A 19,422-nucleotide genomic window follows, 5' to 3' on the forward strand; every position below is an offset into this window, starting at 1 on the left:
GTTTCCACTCTTAAAGAATTTCCAGCACATTGGTTGATCTTGCCCGAGAAAGCACGTTTCCTGCTAACCACTGGTCATCTAACAGTTCCTCAAGCGGGATTCTAGTTGCAAGATCCACTTTTGTAGGTTGTTTCAAAATGCTTTAGGCACAGTCACTTATCGAATCCCCAAGTGGATTTCAAAACATAGTTCTCTCTTTTTTTATTAATTCAAAATTTTCTCTTCTGAGCTTGCTAAAAAGTGTGATTCCCGCATAATAACATGTCCTTACGCGTCTGTGACCCAGTGTCACACTGCTGGCTTTGGCCATGGGCATTGATAGCCGCAGGGGTCCCACGTGTGCCTCACAGCATGGCTTCCGCACAGCTAAGCCACAATTGCCTTTATGTTGAAGTTGGTAGCATCAATAAAGCTGCTTTAAACCATAGTGCTTTACAGCTTCAGATCTCTGTGTATCCTGTTGTGAAGATATGATCTAGCTGATGTGAGCGAGGCTTTGGATGAGCAACCTGGACTCATTCTCAGAATTTCTTCAAGTTCTCCCTCCCCACAAAGCTCCGTCACAAGGTACATTCACTTAGGCATCTCAAACACTTGCTCATAACATATGATGTGTTCTTTTTTTTTTTTTTGCTGTATGCGGGCCTCTCACTGTTGTGGCCTCTCCCGTTGCGGAGGACAGGCTCTGGACGCGCAGGCTCACGGGCCCAGCCGCTCCGCGGCATGTGGGATCTTCCCAGGCTGGGGCACGAATCCGTGTCCTCTGCATCGGCAGGCGGACTCTCAACCACTGCGCCACCAGGGAAGCCCGATGTGTTCTTGTTTCACGCTTTTTAGGAAGCTCGACTTTCATCCACGTAACTTGATAGTGGAGCTTCCAGCCTGCCATCTTTTGCCCATTTAGTGGTCCCCTGCAACCTCAGGGACCACTTCAAAGTCTCCTTGTCCCAGTATTCTTCCAGAGTCACAGATTTCCTGAAGAGCTCCATCCCCCATCTTTAGTTGAGCAGATTTTCCTTCTGAAAAGTTCCCCTGAAACCATTGTTGCTGAGATGCTTTTCTCTTTGCATTTGAGGTTCTTAAGGGCTCTTCTGTGAGAAAGAAGTGTTCCTTTGATGGTTGGGAGGGCAATGAATTTGCTGACAAGGCCCCACAGGGATGGGATTGGGGGATGAGACTTGAATCTTCAGTATTTACCAAATCTTTCCCAGAGGACATGTCTCTGCTGGTAATTTTTTCTTCTTTTTTTTCTCTGTTGAAACTATAAATTTGGAACTCTCCATGCTTGGTGTATCTGGCATTTCTTCCACCGATGGGAGGAAACTTTGTTTACAAGAACATACACAAAACCCATCTTCCTGATCATTAGCAACGCTTGGGACATTTGGTGGATTTTCTCACCAAGCCCTAGCAGCCATTTCCTTAATTCTGTAACAAAAGCAACTTGAAAAGAAAGGTGTTTCTGTTTGAGGAAGAAGGATAAGGTGAGTTGATGGCCAGCTGGTGAGGTCCATAGCTGAATGTTGCGCTACACTCATTTTCTCACAGCAGCAACTTCACTTTCAACTTTCAAAATGGTTCGTGTCCCAAGATAGAGTGGGGGTAAAAAGGTGTAGGTGAAGGAGAGCTATCAGAGACCACCTCAAACATGGGACCCTGGGGAAAAGGTATCCCAACAACTCTGTCCCAGGAGACACCAGGAGATGAATTAGATTAGATTAGAGAGACTCAGCCTGGTCCCTCTGCAGTGTCACCCTGATCCCGAGGGTCCTGCCCTTCCTAGCCCAATCTGCAAAGATGAGGGTGTAAAGCGGCCAAGTGCTTTAAGGTTAGGTGGCTGGGGCTGTTGGTAGAGTGATTTTCCTTAGAAGGGGCTCTGGGTAGGCAGATACCAAATAACATGGCATGATGGGGTTAATCAAGAGCATGGGTCAACCAGGGAAGGAAAAAGCTTAGAAAATTACGTATATATTTATAAAGATAAAAGCTAAATTAAGGTTTAAGAAATGAAAGAAAACATGAAAGTCATACATTAACTGTAGCCTTCAGGCACACGATTGGAAGAATTATATAATTTCTAATCTTAGGTCTGGAGCAAACATTTCAAGGACCAGAACAGTTTCAGTTGACAGAGAGCAGGGCTAAGAAAGAGTATGTGTTGTAAACAATACTTTGTTTTGTTTCATTGCTTCACTAAAGGCCAGTCCCTTCTTTACCACTGGAAACAGAGTCATTAATGCCTTCAAATCTAATTAAACCAGAGAACCAAACATCAGAAAACCCAGAACCCTTGATATCAGTCTTAACAATGATTTTTTTGGATTTGACACCAAAAGCAAAAGCAACAAAGGCAAAAATGAAACAAACAAACAAAAAACAAAAATAAGTGAGACTATATCAAACTAGAAGCTTCTGTATAGCAAAGGGAATCAACAAAATGAAAAGGAACCTATGGAATGGGAGGAAATATTGGCAAGGGGTTAATATCTAAAATATATAAAGAACTCATAAAACTCAGGAAAAAAATCCAATTAAAAACGGGCAGAGGATCTGAATAGACATTTTTCCAAAGAAGACATACAAACGGCCAACAGGCACATGAAAATGTGCTGAACATCACTGATCATCAGGGAAATGCAAATCAAAACCACAGTGAGCTATCACCTCACACCTCTTAGAACAGTTATTACCAAAAGACAAGAAATGAAAGTGTTGGGGAGGACAGGAGAAAAGGGAATGCTTGTGCATTATTGGTAGGAATGTAAATTGGTGCAGCCACTATGGAAAACAGTATGAAGTTTCCTTAAGAAACTAAAAATAGAACTACCATATGATCCAACAATTCCACTACTGCATATTTATCTGAAGGAAATGAAATCACTATCATAACTGCAGTTATGTTCATTGCAGCATTGTTTACAATAGCCAAGACACAGGAACACCTAAGCATCCATCAACGAATGAATGGATAAAGAAAACGTGATATATATACACACAATGGAATATTATTCACCATTAAAGAAGAAAAGAATCCTACCATTGTGACAACGTGGATGGACTTTGATGGCATGCCTTATACTAAGTGAGCTAAGTCAGACAGAGAAAGACAAATACCATGTGCTCTTATGTATAGAATATAAAACAAACAAAAAAGCACCCAACAAACTAAGCTCCTAGATACAGAGAACATATTGGTAGTTGCCAGAGGTGTGGGGGGGAGGGATGGGCAAAATGGGAAGGTGATCAAAAAGTGCAAACTTCCACTTATAAGATGAGTAAACCCTGGGGATGTAGTGTACACCATGGTGACTATAGTTAATAATACTGTACTATATATTTGAAAATTGCTAAAAGAGTAGAGTTTTAAGGTTCTCATCATAAAAAAATTTGTAACTGCGGTGATGGAGGTTAACTAGACTTATTGTGGTAGTAATCTCACAAGGTACACATGTATCAAACCACTATGTTGTGTATCTAAAGCTAATACAATGTTATATGTCAATTATATCTCAAGTTTTAAAAAATAATAAGAAAAGAAAACCCAGAAGCAATTCAGGGAACCTACCCTTAAAGTTCTGCTCCTCTAGAACCAGACTCAGGTACCAAATGCTGTGTCAGTCAGGGTTCAGTTGGACCACCAGGATAAGTACACATATATGATTTTTGCAGTACTTGACTATGCACTCGTGGCTGCCATTTAAGCAGGTTCTGTGGGATTGCAGTCTTTGCATCTGATGCTGGAGCCAAGTCCCACGGGTGCTGAAGAAGAGAGGACGGTTGTAACATGGGGAAGAGCAAGGACAAGCCAGACCACTGCAGAAACAGGAGACTCGGAGGGCAGACTGAAAACCATGTCTGTTCTCAACACCTTTGATCTTGGTGGCGTGGGCTCTTCATCATGAAGCTCAACACACACACCTGGCCCAGGAGTCAGAGAAGCTGAAGAGGGTCCAGAGGAAGGAGGGGCAGCTGCAGGCCTGGCTGTGGCCTCATGCTGTTGAGGTGCACCAGCAGGTAAACCAGGAAGTGTGTGAGCTTCAACATGGCTGCCGCTTCTCCTCCAGCCTCCAAATCTCCCACAAGGTCTCTTTTGTCTCCCACTCTGACAGGGAACCTGGGATGAAGGGAATTTGGGGATGTGTGGTTCACCCCAGCCAAGGGGACACATTGCAAAGTCCCTCCCAGCCAGGGTGGATTTCTTCTCAGCTTATTGTGTGAACAGGCCTATGTTTACAGACTCTCCAGGGAGACTACAGGATTATTGATTTTTCTACTGGGAGCTGGTAGAGACAGGTAAGTTTCCTTGTGGGTCCCCTCTGATTCTGGCTGGTTTCCCCCTGTCCACCCTTTCACTGAGTTTGTAGCCACTTCAGGGGTCCTGGCTTTCTGCAAGAGTCTCATTTTCAGTGGGCTCAAGGGCCAGTATCTTATTCCCATGCCCGTGGCTGTGAATTCCTGAGGCTCTGGGTCCCTGACATCAGCATTGGCTCTCACTCCAGTGTAGCCCCAGCTACTGAGTTTGTTCTATTTTAAGCTTTCAGGTTTGGGGTTTTTGGCGGGGTGACGTGGGGTGGAGATGTCTTTTCTTTTCTTGTGAGTACAGCGGTGTGGTTTAAATTGTGTTTGATGAATTCATCCACCATTTGAGTGTTTTGTGATGGGCAGCTGTTTCAGAATATCTAGTCCAACTGCGGGAAGTCCCTGAAATGAGATGATGTAGATACAGCGCCCAGTGTATGAAATGCCACATGGTAGACACTCAGGACATTTATTTATTTATTTTATTTTAAAATTTATTTTATTCAAGTATAGTTGATTTACAATGTTTTGTTAATTTCTGCTGTACAGCAAACTCTTTCAGATATATATATATATATACACATTCTTTTGTAAACATTCTTTTCCATTATGGTTTATCACAGGATATTGAATATAGTTCCCTGTGCTATACTGTAGAACCTTGTTGTTTATCCAGCCTACATATAATAGTTTGCATCTGCTAATCCCAAACTCCTAATCCATCCCTCCCCCACTCCCCTCCCCCTTGGCAACCACAAGTCTGTTCTCTAAGGACATTTTTTAAATTAATTACATAGACATTGGACTGTGCTGGGCAGTGGAAATATTGTGATAAACAAAATAGGTATTCTTTTTACCCTCTTAGAGATTATATTCCAGTGTGAGATAGAGGGAGAAGAAAGCAATTGTCAGATAAATAGGATAATTGCTACTGGAATATGTGTTATAAAGCAGTTGATTAAAAGACTGAGTTAGCAAATCAGAGATACATAAATATATAAAGATATATAGCAATATATATACAGGTACAAAAATATAAAAATAAATGGCAATCCTTCCTTCCTTTCTTCCTTCTAATGAGGGAACAGAGTTGAAAAGAAGGGTAACAACTGAGAGCGATAATGGATGAGAACAGCGTGGAAGAATAGATTAGGCCCCTCTTGTCTTGATCCGCTTATAAAGAGTCTCAGTTCTAACCCATTAGGTTGGCAGGAAGTTCAGTCTTTTCCTGATTTTCTTAGAACCCCCCATCACATCCCTTTTCCCCTAATTTTCTAAGAAGTACATTTGCTGGTGAGTCAGGCACCCAACGTTCCTCTGGGAGCCTGGGGGTCTGCTGCTGGTTGTTAAGGCTGGTTGCTGCAGCTGGTGTGACTGAGGATTCACAGGTCCACAAGTAGAGGAATTAAGAAGTTGTGCTTGTGTCCCAGTTCTGCTCTGACACAGTAAGGAGGATACGTCACCTTTTGTGGTCCATTCAATCTTTACAGGTGTGTGTTTTAAAAAGTGCAAAAAGGGCTCCCCTGGTGGCGCAGTGGTTGAGAGTCCGCCTGCCGATGCAGGGGACATGGGTTCGTGCTCCGGTCCGGGAAAGTCCCACATGCCGCGGAGCGGCTGGGCCCATGAGCCATGGCTGCTGAGCCTGCGTGTCCGGAGCCTGTGCTCTGCAATGGAAGAGGCCACAACAGTGAGAGGCCCACGTACCACAAAAAAAAAAAAAAAAAAAAAAGTACAAAAAGAAGGTTACAAACCACACTAAATCTAATTATCCCCCAAAACCCGTGTTAATATTTTCTGAACATTAAAATCGATACCTGTCTATGCATCTAGGTGTGTGTGCACACACATACGTACAGAAATAATTTCTGAAGGGTGGGATTATATGACACATATGTTTTTAAAAACAAAATTTATTAAATTTAATATTGATTGAAATCATTAGGAAAGGCATCAGCTGGTTTGTGGGCCTGGAGCCCATGTCCCCCTCCGAAGTGCTGTTAAAGAGAGAAATGTGGTTGTTCTCAAGATGGTGTCACTTGTGCTAAAGTTCATGATGCCAAACCTAGATTCAATACCAAACTTAATTGCAGTTACGACCTTCCCCAGAAATGTAATCTTAATCAACCAGTTTTCTGTTCAGCACCAATGAGGTCATTGGTCAGGTAGGTCCTCTCCACCCCCCCAACCCCACCTCCAGAGGAAGAAGAGGCAATCTGCACGATAAACCCGTGCTGTTCCCTACCCTCCAAAAAGAAGGTGTCCTGGCCCCAAATAACCTTTTTTTTTTGTTTCTTTTGCTAATGGCTTCCTTGCCCCACCTTCCTTTCTATAAAAGCCTTCCGTTTTGTACCACTCCCAGGAGCTGAGCGTCCTTCAAGTTGCTAGATTGGATGCTGCCCAGTTCAGGAATTGTTGAATAAAGCCAGTTAGAGCTGCAAATTTACTCGCTGTATTTTGTTTTTGACAGTGTCCAGTGGGGGTTCCAGCGCCTCAGCCTGCACAGTGAGCTCCTCCTCTTGCCAGGTACAAGGCAGGTGTGCTAGTAGCTTGTGTTCTGGGTTACAAGGGCATCATCTGTCCCTTATAAAAATCAGCTTTGAAAAAAAAAAAAAAATCAACTTTGGTGGCTCCCAGCAACCACCCAGGGTCGCAGCCTCATCAGAAGTGCACTTTCAGAAAGCTAGAGCCAATGGTCAGATTTTAGCCCCCTAAAGGCTCCTTCTCCAGGCCTTTGCTGCTGACTTGGGATTATTCAGAAGTTCTGAATGGCAAACCTCACTACTTTTGGACGTCCTTCCCTGTTAATTTTGGGTTTATGAGTTCCTCAGGCCTATTAAGTTTGCCATCAATTGCTTCCCTTCTGCTTTATCTCTAAATTTACCACTATCTGATCTTCTGGTGGCACTGCTCTCTGGTTTACAGGAATTGCTATGGATTTATTTTAATTATTTATATTTATTTTATTATTTCAGTGGGGGTTTTACAGAGAGAAAAGGTAAATATTTGTATTCAGTTGGGTATTTTGAATAGCAAGTCTCATTCTATTTTTATAGAATCTGTATCTATCTATAGATATAGACAGAACAATATAGAATATATAGAACAATGAGAAGAAAAGCAAGAATTATTTTAAAAAATGGTGAAAGGTTTTGAACTTTTATGGGTGCTCCTCCATTTATTAATCATGCTTCTGACCCTTTATCTTAAATACATTTACTAAATTGTTACCAGTATCTTTATTTTTTCAGGTGACATTATTTTTCTCTCTTTTAAAAAATTATTTTATTATTTTTTTCAGCTTTATTGAGTCATAATTGACAAACAAAATTGTAAGATATTTATTTATTTATTTCTAACAGCTTTATTGGAGTATAATTATTGTAAGATATTTAAAGTGTACCAGATGATCGTCTGACAGACGTATGCCTTGTGAAACGTTTCCACCCACTGAGTTCATTAACACATTCCGGTGACTTATTAAGGATGTCCGTTGGCACTTGATGACACAAGGCTGGAAAAAAGTGCATGGGGGGCAGAAAGTTGGGTGGGGAGTTTGGTCAAATTTGGACTGAGAATTTGCTACATCTGTTTCTTAATCACCCTGGGTTGACTGTGATAATTTTAAAGTCGTGTGGGGGACTCTAGGAACTGTCATTTTCAGACCTCGGGTTCTGGGCTGGATGCTTTCTTTGCCCGTCCACATCTACTTTCCCCGGCTCTCTTACTAATGGTAATGAACCTGACGGAACAAATGGGCTTCCTTGCCCTCCAGCTCCCTCTTGGATTCAGCTGATGGAGTTGGAGGGAGGAGAGGTGAGGTTGGGATATTTGTTCTCCTGGATCTCTGCTCCTGTGGGCTGCCCTTGGATGGCTGTGCCCTTTGACAGAAGGTTGCAGCTCCTCTCAAGATGGCATCCTCTACAGGATTTTCACCTTCTGCTTGGTATCATGCCTTCCTCTCTTCCCTTGAGTCCCGAGTGTCTAGTTACAGTGACACTAGTTCCGGGGGACTGCATTATTCCTTGTGGTTTCCCTGCAAAATTTTAAATAGTTCTTTGATTTAATATTTCTTGAATTATCCTAATTTGAGCATGTCATCTCTTTCCTACTGGAACCTTGACTGCTACACATTTATGAAAAATTGTCCTTAATTAAGCATGCTATTAATGACCTAGTTCTAAGAGGACTAAGGGAAATATATGGCACATTTCCACATTTCAGTGTGTACAGTCTTGATATTACCCTCGCTTTGACTTTTTTACAAAACTTGTGATCCTGGACAGGCAAGCAAAGCCTCGACTACAGCTGCAGAAGAGACAGATCAGCATTGAAATTTCCAATTTGGGATAGGAATGCCTTCCTTTCATTACTCCTCAATCATCCATAATGTATAATACATGTAAAGGTACTTCTAGGATGCTTAAAAAACCCTCTTTCCTCCTATGCTGGCTGGCTTACAGAGAGCCAAGGGGTCTTCTCAGGGGAGGCATAGATTCCTGGTGTTCAGTGATTTAGGCTAAATTACAGCTGCACTTATATTGGCAGGTAAGTCTGAGAGATGCCCAGATCAGCAGGAGTTTAGCTTAAGGGAGTGACTTCCCCTTACCTGGTGGACCAACAGTGTTCTCACAGGATTGTACAAACCGGATTCCACTGGCAGGTCATGGGCTCCTTAGGGCAAGGATTTTATTCACTCTGTACTCCTAATCTCACAAGTATCTGGCAAATAGAGATGCCCAATCAATGCCTGTTGAATGAGTAGGGTGGACTCAGGGCTCCAGGGAGCTCGGGAAGCCATCTCTTCATTCCTCTGCCTCCGGTGAGCTGCCAATAAAGCAATAAAGCTCTCCAGTGTGAGTGAGGATGGCCTTCCAAAGCTTATTTATCCACACATTCAAGATCTTTCTCTAACTGAAAGCTACATAATTGCAGGTTAAGCTGATTTTATTGGACATAAATAAAAATGAATGGTAAGACCCTTACAACAGCTGTTTTTATATCTCAAGGCATTCAAACCTTCTCTGGCTTCTTTCTCTTTCTTTTTCTTTGTGGACTAAATTATCCCAATTTCTCATAAATTTCCCAGGACTCAAACTCAGAAGAGTATGATGAAATTGGCTAAAGACATTTGAATTTATACTGTACCTGGTCTGGGGACTATGTTTCCTAGAATTATTCTGTTTTACAACAGGTCAGCGTGTTTTAAGAATCAAAATGATCCAGAAGCTAGTCATTGAGATTGGGTTGCCTCCTTGTACTCCCTCACTTCCCTTCAGCGGTGTTAGGGCAGATGGATGGCAAGAAAGGGACTCATTGAAGGTACATCTTTTAATCCAATCTGGTATTACAGGTTTTAGGAAGTAATCCAGAGAAGTGGTGGCATCAAACTATGCATGTAGGTAAAGGGGTTGGGGTCACTTTATATTCTCAAATCATAGGCAGGTTCATTCAGTTTCCCACAAAGGGAAAGAGAGGAGTCAGACCTGGAAAGAGTGAAGTATTATTATTTCTTTCTTCAAATGTGTATCAGCCAATCTCTTAAGTAAACTGGAACAGAAAGAACAGAGGAAAAATAAGTGAGGCTTCCCTTTTAATCAGCTGAGCTGAAGGAGGGGCTCTGAGCAACCATCAGCAAAACCAGCCTGGATTCCTAAGAGAAGTGGTGAAGAAAGCACGCACTGATTTTCTGGCCCCTGAGTGGAGGGCTTGGAAACAATCTGAGTGGGTGTGGCAAGTACTCACCTCCAAGCCGGGGCCTGTGTTCTTGGTCCTAATGGTGGAACCGGAGAGCCTCAGGGCAGGAGTCTTCAGCAGCTGCCTTAGGATCCCATTCGCCCAGTGCACAGAACTTAATTAAAAGATAGACTGAATTATGACCTGCCTCTAGATTGAGGTAGAAAATAATTTATTTTATAAACAGTAGGCTCTGGATTTACATCGTAGTTTTGGATAGAGCTTGGAATAGAAGGAGAAGCTCTAAAAGTCTAGGTGTCTGCTGAAACCAAGGCTTTTGCTCTGCAAAAGAAGGGGGTGATTCTTTGGAGGGGACAGGCACTCTTAGACAGGAGGGCCAGAGAGAAAGAGGAGAGAAAGGAGAAGGGGAAAGAGAGGGACTGGCAAGGTAGGATCAAGGTCCAAGGGCCTGGAGCTGTCAACGGATGTTTTAGTAATGATGATGCCCAAAGTCGGAGTACAGGTTGTGTATGGACCACATCACACATCTAAGGAGAGCCATTCACTTTGCAGGTATGAATATTTGAACTTGAATATTTATTATGATGATTATCCACCAGATGTCAGTAAAGCATCTAATTCTAACAACATAGGAGGGTAAAGGCAATTTTCCAACAGACAAAATTGTCTCAAGGAAGGGGTGCTTTAAAAAAATTTGCACAAAGGAATAGTATGTGCTAGCAGAGCCCTGATTCTTAGCCTTCTTCCACTTACTATTTAAAAATCTCCCTCTTACACTTCTCCCAAAAGAGAAAGACAAGAAAAAAGAAAGAAAACACTCCCAAGTTTTCTACCCTCCAAGAAGCCATCATATCCAAAGCCTGCAAAACAGCCTAACCAAATGGAACACAACTTTTATTGTACTCAAGTGCATTAGATCCATTTTAAGAGCTTTTCCTATGTTTCACCCATAATACATCATGCATCACTTTGGGTATTTACAGTATGTATTCTATAATTATCTGTGTTTTCATGTGTGCTTCTCCTTGAAAGTTGTAAACCTCTTTTAAATCAGTAATTTATATTTTTATTTAAATTATGCATATTTGTAGTTAAATTTAAGTATTATCAATAGTATTTGGCTTATAATAAAAACCAGCAGTCACCTACCCTTCCCCAACCTAGTCCTACTAGGACTACTCCTTGGATGTACCACTTTCACTTTCACCTCTTTTTCCTGTTTCTTTGGCTATCTACATCCATACATCTAAATACTTTGCTTCAATGTCTTTTTCTTGATTAATCAGATTTTTCTTTGCCTTCTTATTGCAGTGGTTGAACATATGAGTCAGGCTAAGCAACGCTAACTGATATAATAACCTCTCCATCATGCTAGCTTAACACAATAAAGGTTTCTTTCCAATGTAGGTCATCAAAGGAGATGAGAAGATGTTCTCCACATCTTCAGGAACTCAGGGTCCTTTCATCCTTTGATGCCACCATCTTCAATATGTGGCCTCAAGTTCCCCTGGAACAGGAAGAGAGAACAAAGACTAAATGTGAGGGATGTGGGGCAGTCGGGAAAGAGTGGTGTTTGGAGAAGCAAAGGGAAGAAAGTGTATCAAGTTGGGAGGGGTGATAAATTGTACCAAGTAAGGAAAGAGAGAACTGACTATTGGATTTAGCAAGAAGGATGTCATTGGTGAACCACGCTAAGATGGTGGGATGAAAACGTGAGTGGAGTGAGCCTACAAAAGGGAGAGGAGTTGGGATAAATGCAGAAGCATTGTAAAATGGTTTTGCAGCCCTTTCATGTGGAGAAATAGGGAGGGAGCTGAAAGAGCAAGGAGAGTTCAGCTAGTTTGTATGCTGACGGGGGATGACCCTGTAGAAAGGATAAATGATAGGGTAGGATGGAGGGGGAGAACTTTGGGGTGGTTCTCTGAACTAGCTCACAGCATGGGGAGCTTTACAGCTGGAAGGTGGCCTTCAGTCACAGGAAGGAAGGGCACATGGTGTGGACGCTACAGCAGGTGAAGGGGGAGACGCGGTGATGGGAGTTTGGGGAAGTTTTTCTTGGAACATGAGGCAAGGTCATTAGCTGAGAGTGAGGATGGGGGTGGGCTGAGAGGGTGGGTTTAAACTTTATTTCTTTTTTTTGAAAAATTAGTTTTCAGTCATTTTAGAGTGATTTGGGGGAGGGAACACAGGTGTTCAACCTGCCATATTTAATAGGAAGCTCAATTATAAACTACTTAAAATTCCAATCCTACTCCTTTGCGTCTGTCAGGGTCTGAACCAGTAAACTCTCAATAAATATTTTTGCAGCTGAAGTGAATTTTCTTCATGGTCACAGTCAGCTTTTCCATTTAAAAAAAGTTTCTTCCTTATCACATCCACAGACTTGAGAAAATTAAAGATTAACCTGTTAAAGACAGCTTCTCCACCCTTTCTTGCTGGGTGTTTTTGTGTTTGGGTTGCCCGTGTTTTCAGGTGTACACGCCGTTGATACACATCTTTGCAGAACGTGGAGGGTCTGAAGTGACCCTGTAGCCAGCGGTTTGGGAAGCTTGTTAGTTGCAGGTTGTCTCAGGGTGTGTCCAGCAGCATCCTGCCTGAGGGTCAGAGCCAGGCCTCTGTGCTTCTGGGATGGGATGCCAGATATGGGCGCTTGTTCTATGATCTGGAGAAAGTAGATTGAAGTGCCACTCATGTTACTGTTTTTGAATTGAGATTTAAAGCATTTACAGGACAGCAAATTCAGAGGGTGAGGGAGCTGTTTATTGCCATGAGAGAGGACAAGTCTCCACTCTGTAAGCTTCAGACATTTACTTAAAAACAAGAAGAACCTACATTTATGGAGGCTTATTTAATCCTGATGACTTCTGTTTGAGTATTATTATCCTTATTTTACACATAAAGACACTGAAGCAGAGAAGCTCAGTGACTTGCTGAGGTCAGACAGTTAGAAGTGAGAGGTGGGTTTTAAACCAAGGTGCATTGGCTCTGGAGCCCAAGTTCCTCTTAACCTCTGTGCTGACTCCCAGAGCCTCTATTTTCCTACCTTTCAAATGGGAATATGAGCATGTACCTTGCAGGGTCATGCTGAGAATTAAATGAGATAATGTATATAAAGTATCCAGTGTATCACGGGAACCTTATAAGAGTTTGTTAGTACTTAAAGTTGTTTTTCTTCTCTTTCTTCTTTTTTTTTAACAAGAAATATATACAAAGATGTTAATATTATTTGGTAAGAAATACACAGAAAAGCCCACTGATCTGCATAGTGATTGTTCTTATAGTTCTTTCCATTGTGTATAGTTTCAGGAATTGGTTTTTGGAGAATAAATTACAACTACAATTTATCTTGTATATTTTATTATTCCAATAAAAGCTCACAGTTCAATGTTTTTTTAAAGGAAAGAAAACCTAATAATATCCAGAATAAAGTACTCCCTGATATTTTTCTCAGTTTTCATAAAGCATTTATTTTTCCACTACAAGTTCCTAATTTTTTCATTAGTAATCTGGAGTATTGGCAAGACCAGAACAATTTTCAGCTGAAAAGTCGTAAAATAAGATCACCAAACAAGGGGAACATATTTTAAATGAGGACTTATAGGTTTCTTCTTTACTCAGCTCTTTTTTTTAAAATTTTTAAAAAAATTAAATTAATTAATTTATTTTTGGCTTCATTGCTGCGTGGGCTTTTTCTAGTTGTGGTGAGCGGGGGCTACTCTTCATTGCAGTGAGCAGGCCTCTCATCACGGTGGCTCCTCTTTGCTGCGAAGCACAGGTTCCAGGCGCACGGGCTTCAGTAGTTGTAGCATGCGGGCTCAGTATTTGTGGCCCACGGGCTCTAGAGCGCAGGCTCAGCCGCTGTAGCGCATGGGCTTAGTTGCTCCATTGCATGTGGGATCTTCCCCGACCAGGGCTCGAACCCGTGTCCCCTGCATTGGCAAGCGGACCCTCAACCACTGCGCCACCAGGGAAGCCCTACTCAGCTCTTTTATTATTAATAGTAAAGTGAGTGAGAGACAAGTTGTCAGATAAAGACCATGGATGTGGGTCAGAAGACTGGAACCTATCCCAGCGCTGCCTCTTACTGGTCGTGAAATCTTGGGTAGGGCACCCAACTTCTCCATGGTCAATTTCCTTATTTGGGGTTGGAGATAAAGCTTTCCTAAATACAGTCCCAGGGACATTGGTTCCATGAGATATTAGTAGGTGACAAAGAAGAAAGGGTTTCATGGTCAAATACATTTGGGAAATTCTACATTAGGCAATCCTAGATTAGACAAAGTATGTTTATCATGGGCCTTCTCAGGGCCTTTGATATGTTAATTTCCAAGAAAAGGACGTGGTATTTTCTAAACTTAATTCATCACAGAATTGCTTTGTCAAAGAATATCTCTCACACTAGGATTATACATACATATATATATATAATACATCTATTATATATAATAAATATATATATAATGTAAATATATGTATATATAATGTAAAACTTTTTACAAATATTAGTAAATGGTAATCATTAACTATTCAGCCATTCATGTAATAAAGAACCAAGTAAATATCTCTTAACTAGAAGACTTTCCCCCATAATTTCTCTATACATTGTACTTCTGGGAAACACCACTGTTAAGTTATTGGTGCAATTCTTATTGATCACTAAGCTTCACTCATAATCCCTGCTAAGTTTAAATGTTCTTACTATGGAATATAGGACTCACATATTAGCATAGCTCACTATATGCACACCTATATGTGTATATATATGTGTGTATGCATATATATATGATAATGATCACAAAATTGCTTTCCTTTGTCTCAAATCTGAGAAGCTTATATCAAGAAAGATTTGTGACTACAGAAGACATGAGCAGACACAAGCAAAGGTCCTTAAAGTGTATGGTAGGTATGAGGAAGATGACCTACTGTGCTTTTATTGTTCTTGAGAGATTGAGAGTCTATTAGGTAAAGGAATGGTTCATTATGTATCAAAATGTTGCCGAACTTAATCATCCAGTAGTTTTGAACTAGCTATATGGTCTGTCCTTCTGCTCTCTTGTAAGATTGCCAGAAGAGTCATGAGGTGACAGATAAACTACTGGCCAGGATCATTTTTTATTGCTGCTTTCCTTCACCTCCTTTTTAGTAAGGGAAGTTTTGAGTCAAAATGTGAATAAAAAAATAAAACCATAGACATTAATTTGCTGAATTCTGAACCAAATCAATGTACAAGATGATCCATTTGGGGTGTAAAACAAGGATTTCAAACTTTGATCCTTTAAAAATTATATTTTTGTGTGTATGTTTCTCTTTGTATATAAATATATATGGTAGTATAACATTAATCTATGAAAATAAATATTTGTTGTGCAATCAAAAGAATTTTAAAACTCTTTGGTTTGACTTTTGTAACTTTGTTCATTTCCATGAAATTTTATAACTTGAAGGTTTTTAATGGAAGAGTGCCGCATGTAAAAGTATTTCATGTCTTGAATCACATTCTGGATATGGATATAGATTGTTTTAATTTACTGTTGCCCTCAGGTCTATAGGTTCCCATGCCCTGACACTAAACACACATTATTATATGCCTAGTATTATTATTTTTCTCTCTCCTCCCTCACTTTTACATTAATCCTATGTCTCTTGACAATTGCATTCCTCTGCCTGCCTCCATCAGTATTTCTAATTTATTTTGGGCAAGGAAACTAGATGAGCAGGTGTAATAGAACTGCATTTAAATGAACCCGATAGGCTCTAAGTAACAGGCCATCCTTCAATTATGTGAGTACGAGAGCTGAGAAGCAGGGCCTGAGGCACCTTCTCTGTTTCTTTCTAGAATAAGAATTTTGTTTTGGTGTGGATGTTTGCTCTTTGGATAAGTACACGTGACTGCAGTGATTAAAAAATGACTTTCTAAAAGTTGCAGAACACATAATACTCGTTTTAGAGAATTTGGAAAATACAGAAAGGTACAAAAAAGAAAATTAAAAACTTATAATTTCAGTTTGGAGTAACCAGTATAAACATTTACATGTATTTCTTCCTTTCTTATTTGCGTATACATATCATATATTCATTTTGTGCATGTTTTACAAAATTTGGTTTATACTGCATTGCGAGTTTTGTATTACAGTTTTTCGTGTGACAGTGTTAATAAGCATCTCCTATGTCATCACATTTTTTTCAAAATCCACATCCATGTTAGTGTCTAAGTTCCTCAAGTGAATGTACAATACAGTAACTTATCTAACTATCCCCAGTTATTGGAAGTGTTTGATATTTTACAAAACACCATGATAACAAAACTTGTAAATAAATATCTGTCTACATCGTAAATCATTTTTTAGGCTAAATTCTCAAATGAAAATACTGGATAGGAGATATGAAATGTGATGAGCATTCTTACAGCTAAACTGTTGTGCACGTCCTTAGTTATTTCTGTACACGAATTCTGTGAAGTGGAATTGCTGTTTAACGAATACGCAGGTTTTCTTTAAGTATGTGTGTTTTAAAAATGGGACTAGGTCTTTCTGTCTTTTTCTTCTCATTGTGAAAGAAATACATGCTCACTGTAAAAAATATTCAGACACAGAAAAGCATGAAGAAGAGAGTAAAAGTCACCTGTCTTTCCATAATTCCTGTTGACATTTGGATTCTGTGCCAACATACAGAAATATGTGCACCAATGTGAGAAGCCACGTATACCTCCATCATGACAAAAATGGGATCCATGCTCTGCAAACTGTGTTATATACTGATATTTTAAGAAAACACATTAAAGCATGGCACACTTAGAAAAATATGCACAAAACAGAAATGTACAGATGGATGAATGTTCACAAATAAACACCCAGATTAAGAAAAAGAAAAAATGTGGAACACTTCACCAGGTTGTATGTTATCCTTACCCAGGTGCCATGCTAACTCTGTATGATTCTAGTCTTAGTTTATGTGCTCCTGAAATGAACACTTAATATGTATCAGAGATACATTTTCTTGTTAACAAAGAACTATATTTCATTTGACTATAAGACATCGTTGATTGTTAGTGTCCCATTGTTTTAGGTACTACAGAGAGAGAGAGAGAGAGAGAGAGAGAAAGGAAGGGAAGGAGGGAGAAAGAAGGAACAAGAGGGAGCGAGAAAAAGGAAGAAAACAAGCAACAGCTGCCAACTAAACTATAACCTAACACTGTTGATAGGACAGTCCTGTGTCATAAGCAGCTTCTTTTTTTAAAAAATTGAGATATAATTGACATAAACATTATATTAGTTTTCGGTGTACAACATAATGATTCAGTATTTGTATACTGCAAAATAATCACCACAATAAGTCTAGTTAGCATCCATCACCACACATAGCACATTTTTTTCTTGTGATGAGAACTTTTAAGATCTACTCTCTCAGCAACTTTCAAGTGTACAATACGGTATTATTAACTATAGTCACCATTCTGTGCATTACATCCCAGGACTTACTCATCTTATAACTAGAAGATCGTACTTTTGGCCCCCTTCCCTCATTTTACCCACCCTCCATCCCCATCTCTGGCAACCATCAATTTGTTTTCTGAATCCATGAGTCTGTTTTGTGTTTGTTTGTTTTAGATGCCACCTATAAATGAGAGCATACAGTATTTGTCTTTGTCTGTCTGATACAACCAGCTTCTTGATGCTTTGAAATTTCCCTCATCTATTCTGAAGTTTGCCAGTTTCTCCACCCTTCAAGCTGGATTGTACGGTGTGTGAAGGCAATCTCTTTGCATTTTCTTATCTTTAGTCACTTTGGCTATCTTCTTTCTTGGGTCCCATCAAGCACTGGTTGTTTCTTCCCCAGAAAATATGAAATTATGGTCATTCTTCTAATGAAGATTATTTGCTTCAGTAATATTACATTTGTACTCTGCTTTTCTGTTTCCATATCTTTCTGCATACATTATATGATTTTGTTTCAATGCTGGTTATGGTGAAATCTTTTGAAAGACATTTTAAATAACTAAACTCAACATGCGTAGTACCAATGAAGTGCATAACTCAATTGGAAATGACAACTATATAAAATCTTTGCTGGAGTTCATGCATGATCAAGCAGTTAGGAGGATAGCAGAACCTATGTGAAAACTGTAGGTCTAAGAGTCAATGAAATATAATAGATACACACCATCGCTTTTCTTATAACTGAGATTTTATTGGCTTAGCGTCTGGTCTGTTCACAGATATGAATAATCTATACACAATTTTTATGCAAGTCCTAACAAATCTAAAAAAAAGTGGTTGCAGTCCTTTTCTAAAAAGTTACCCAGTCACTTCAGTTAAAATTTGGAGGCAAATTGTCCTTTGGAAGAGGATATAAAGTACTCATATGATAAAATATTGATAAATTGTTAGGTTAAAATCCCACTAATTCATGACTTAATAACATACTAACATACAACATAGTAAAAAAATGTTCAGGGCTTCCCTGGTGGCTCAATGGTTAAGAATCCGCCTGCCAATGCAGGGGACACGGGTTCGAGCCCTGGTCTGGGAAGATTCCACATGCCGTGGAGCAACTAAGCCCGTGTGCCACAATTACTGAGCCTGCGCTCTAGAGTCCGCGAGCCACAACTACTGAGCCCATGTGCCACAACTACTGAAGTCCGCACGCCTAGAGCCCATGCTCCACAACAAGAGAAGCCACTGCAATGAGAAGCCAGCGCACCGCAACCAAGAGTAGCCCCCACTCACTGAAACTAGGGAAAGCCCACGTGCAGCAACGAAGACCCAATGCAGCCAAAAATAAATATAAATAAATAAATTTATATAAAAAGTCCAATCTTTCACAGTGTATGATTAAAGTTGCAGGATAAACTGGGCTACTGCTACCAAAGATGTCACAGATGGCACTCAAGTCTGACCAAGAGCACCGAGATCAGGGAGCAGTTTGCTTAGAAAACTATTCTACCAAAGAGCAGCATGAAGTATCGAAGATCAGCAATGAAATGTTTGAGACACGCTAAATGTGTGATTACGACTGTGAATTGCATTTAATTATGCTTCCTGTTAAAGGATATAATCCTCCCTACCCCCAGCCTATGGAATGGTAAGTTGGAGCACAAGATGTCAAAGATTTCCTTAATTCAATATTCCTTGAATTCCACGTTGTGCAGAAAAATAAACAACAGCACCTGATTTTACCTTTTAAGAAAAAGCATTTACACTTATCTAAATAGGTAAAAAAAATCGTAATTATTTTTAGGGTGTCTAAAAAACATGCCTTTACAAGACAGCTGAACAGTAAGGGGAGAATGGAGACCACGGAAAAGATTTGGAATACGATATTCATCATCAAACCTGGCTTCTTTTGCTTCTGCTTCACCACAGGGCGGACTCTCCTCTTTGTTCCGTTTTCTGCAGTTACATCTTCTTTAGTGTCTTCCTGACCCACTTC

General features: G+C 40.2%; 1 non-coding gene and 1 pseudogene across 1 annotated transcript; both read right to left on the bottom strand.

The window, feature by feature from the left end:
- Positions 1-366: 366 nt before the first annotated feature.
- On the bottom strand, positions 367-1,283 carry LOC136125021 (serine/threonine-protein kinase 33-like; annotated as a pseudogene).
- A 15,577-nt stretch (positions 1,284-16,860) lies between these two features.
- LOC136125198 (U6 spliceosomal RNA) lies at positions 16,861-16,963 on the bottom strand. Its single transcript, XR_010655976.1, has one exon. It is a non-coding gene; the product is annotated as a U6 spliceosomal RNA (small nuclear RNA).
- Positions 16,964-19,422: the final 2,459 nt, after the last annotated feature.

The sequence above is a fragment of the Phocoena phocoena genome, chromosome 6, assembly GCF_963924675.1.
Source record: "Phocoena phocoena chromosome 6, mPhoPho1.1, whole genome shotgun sequence".
In the NCBI taxonomy this organism is placed as follows: Eukaryota; Metazoa; Chordata; class Mammalia; order Artiodactyla; family Phocoenidae; genus Phocoena; species Phocoena phocoena.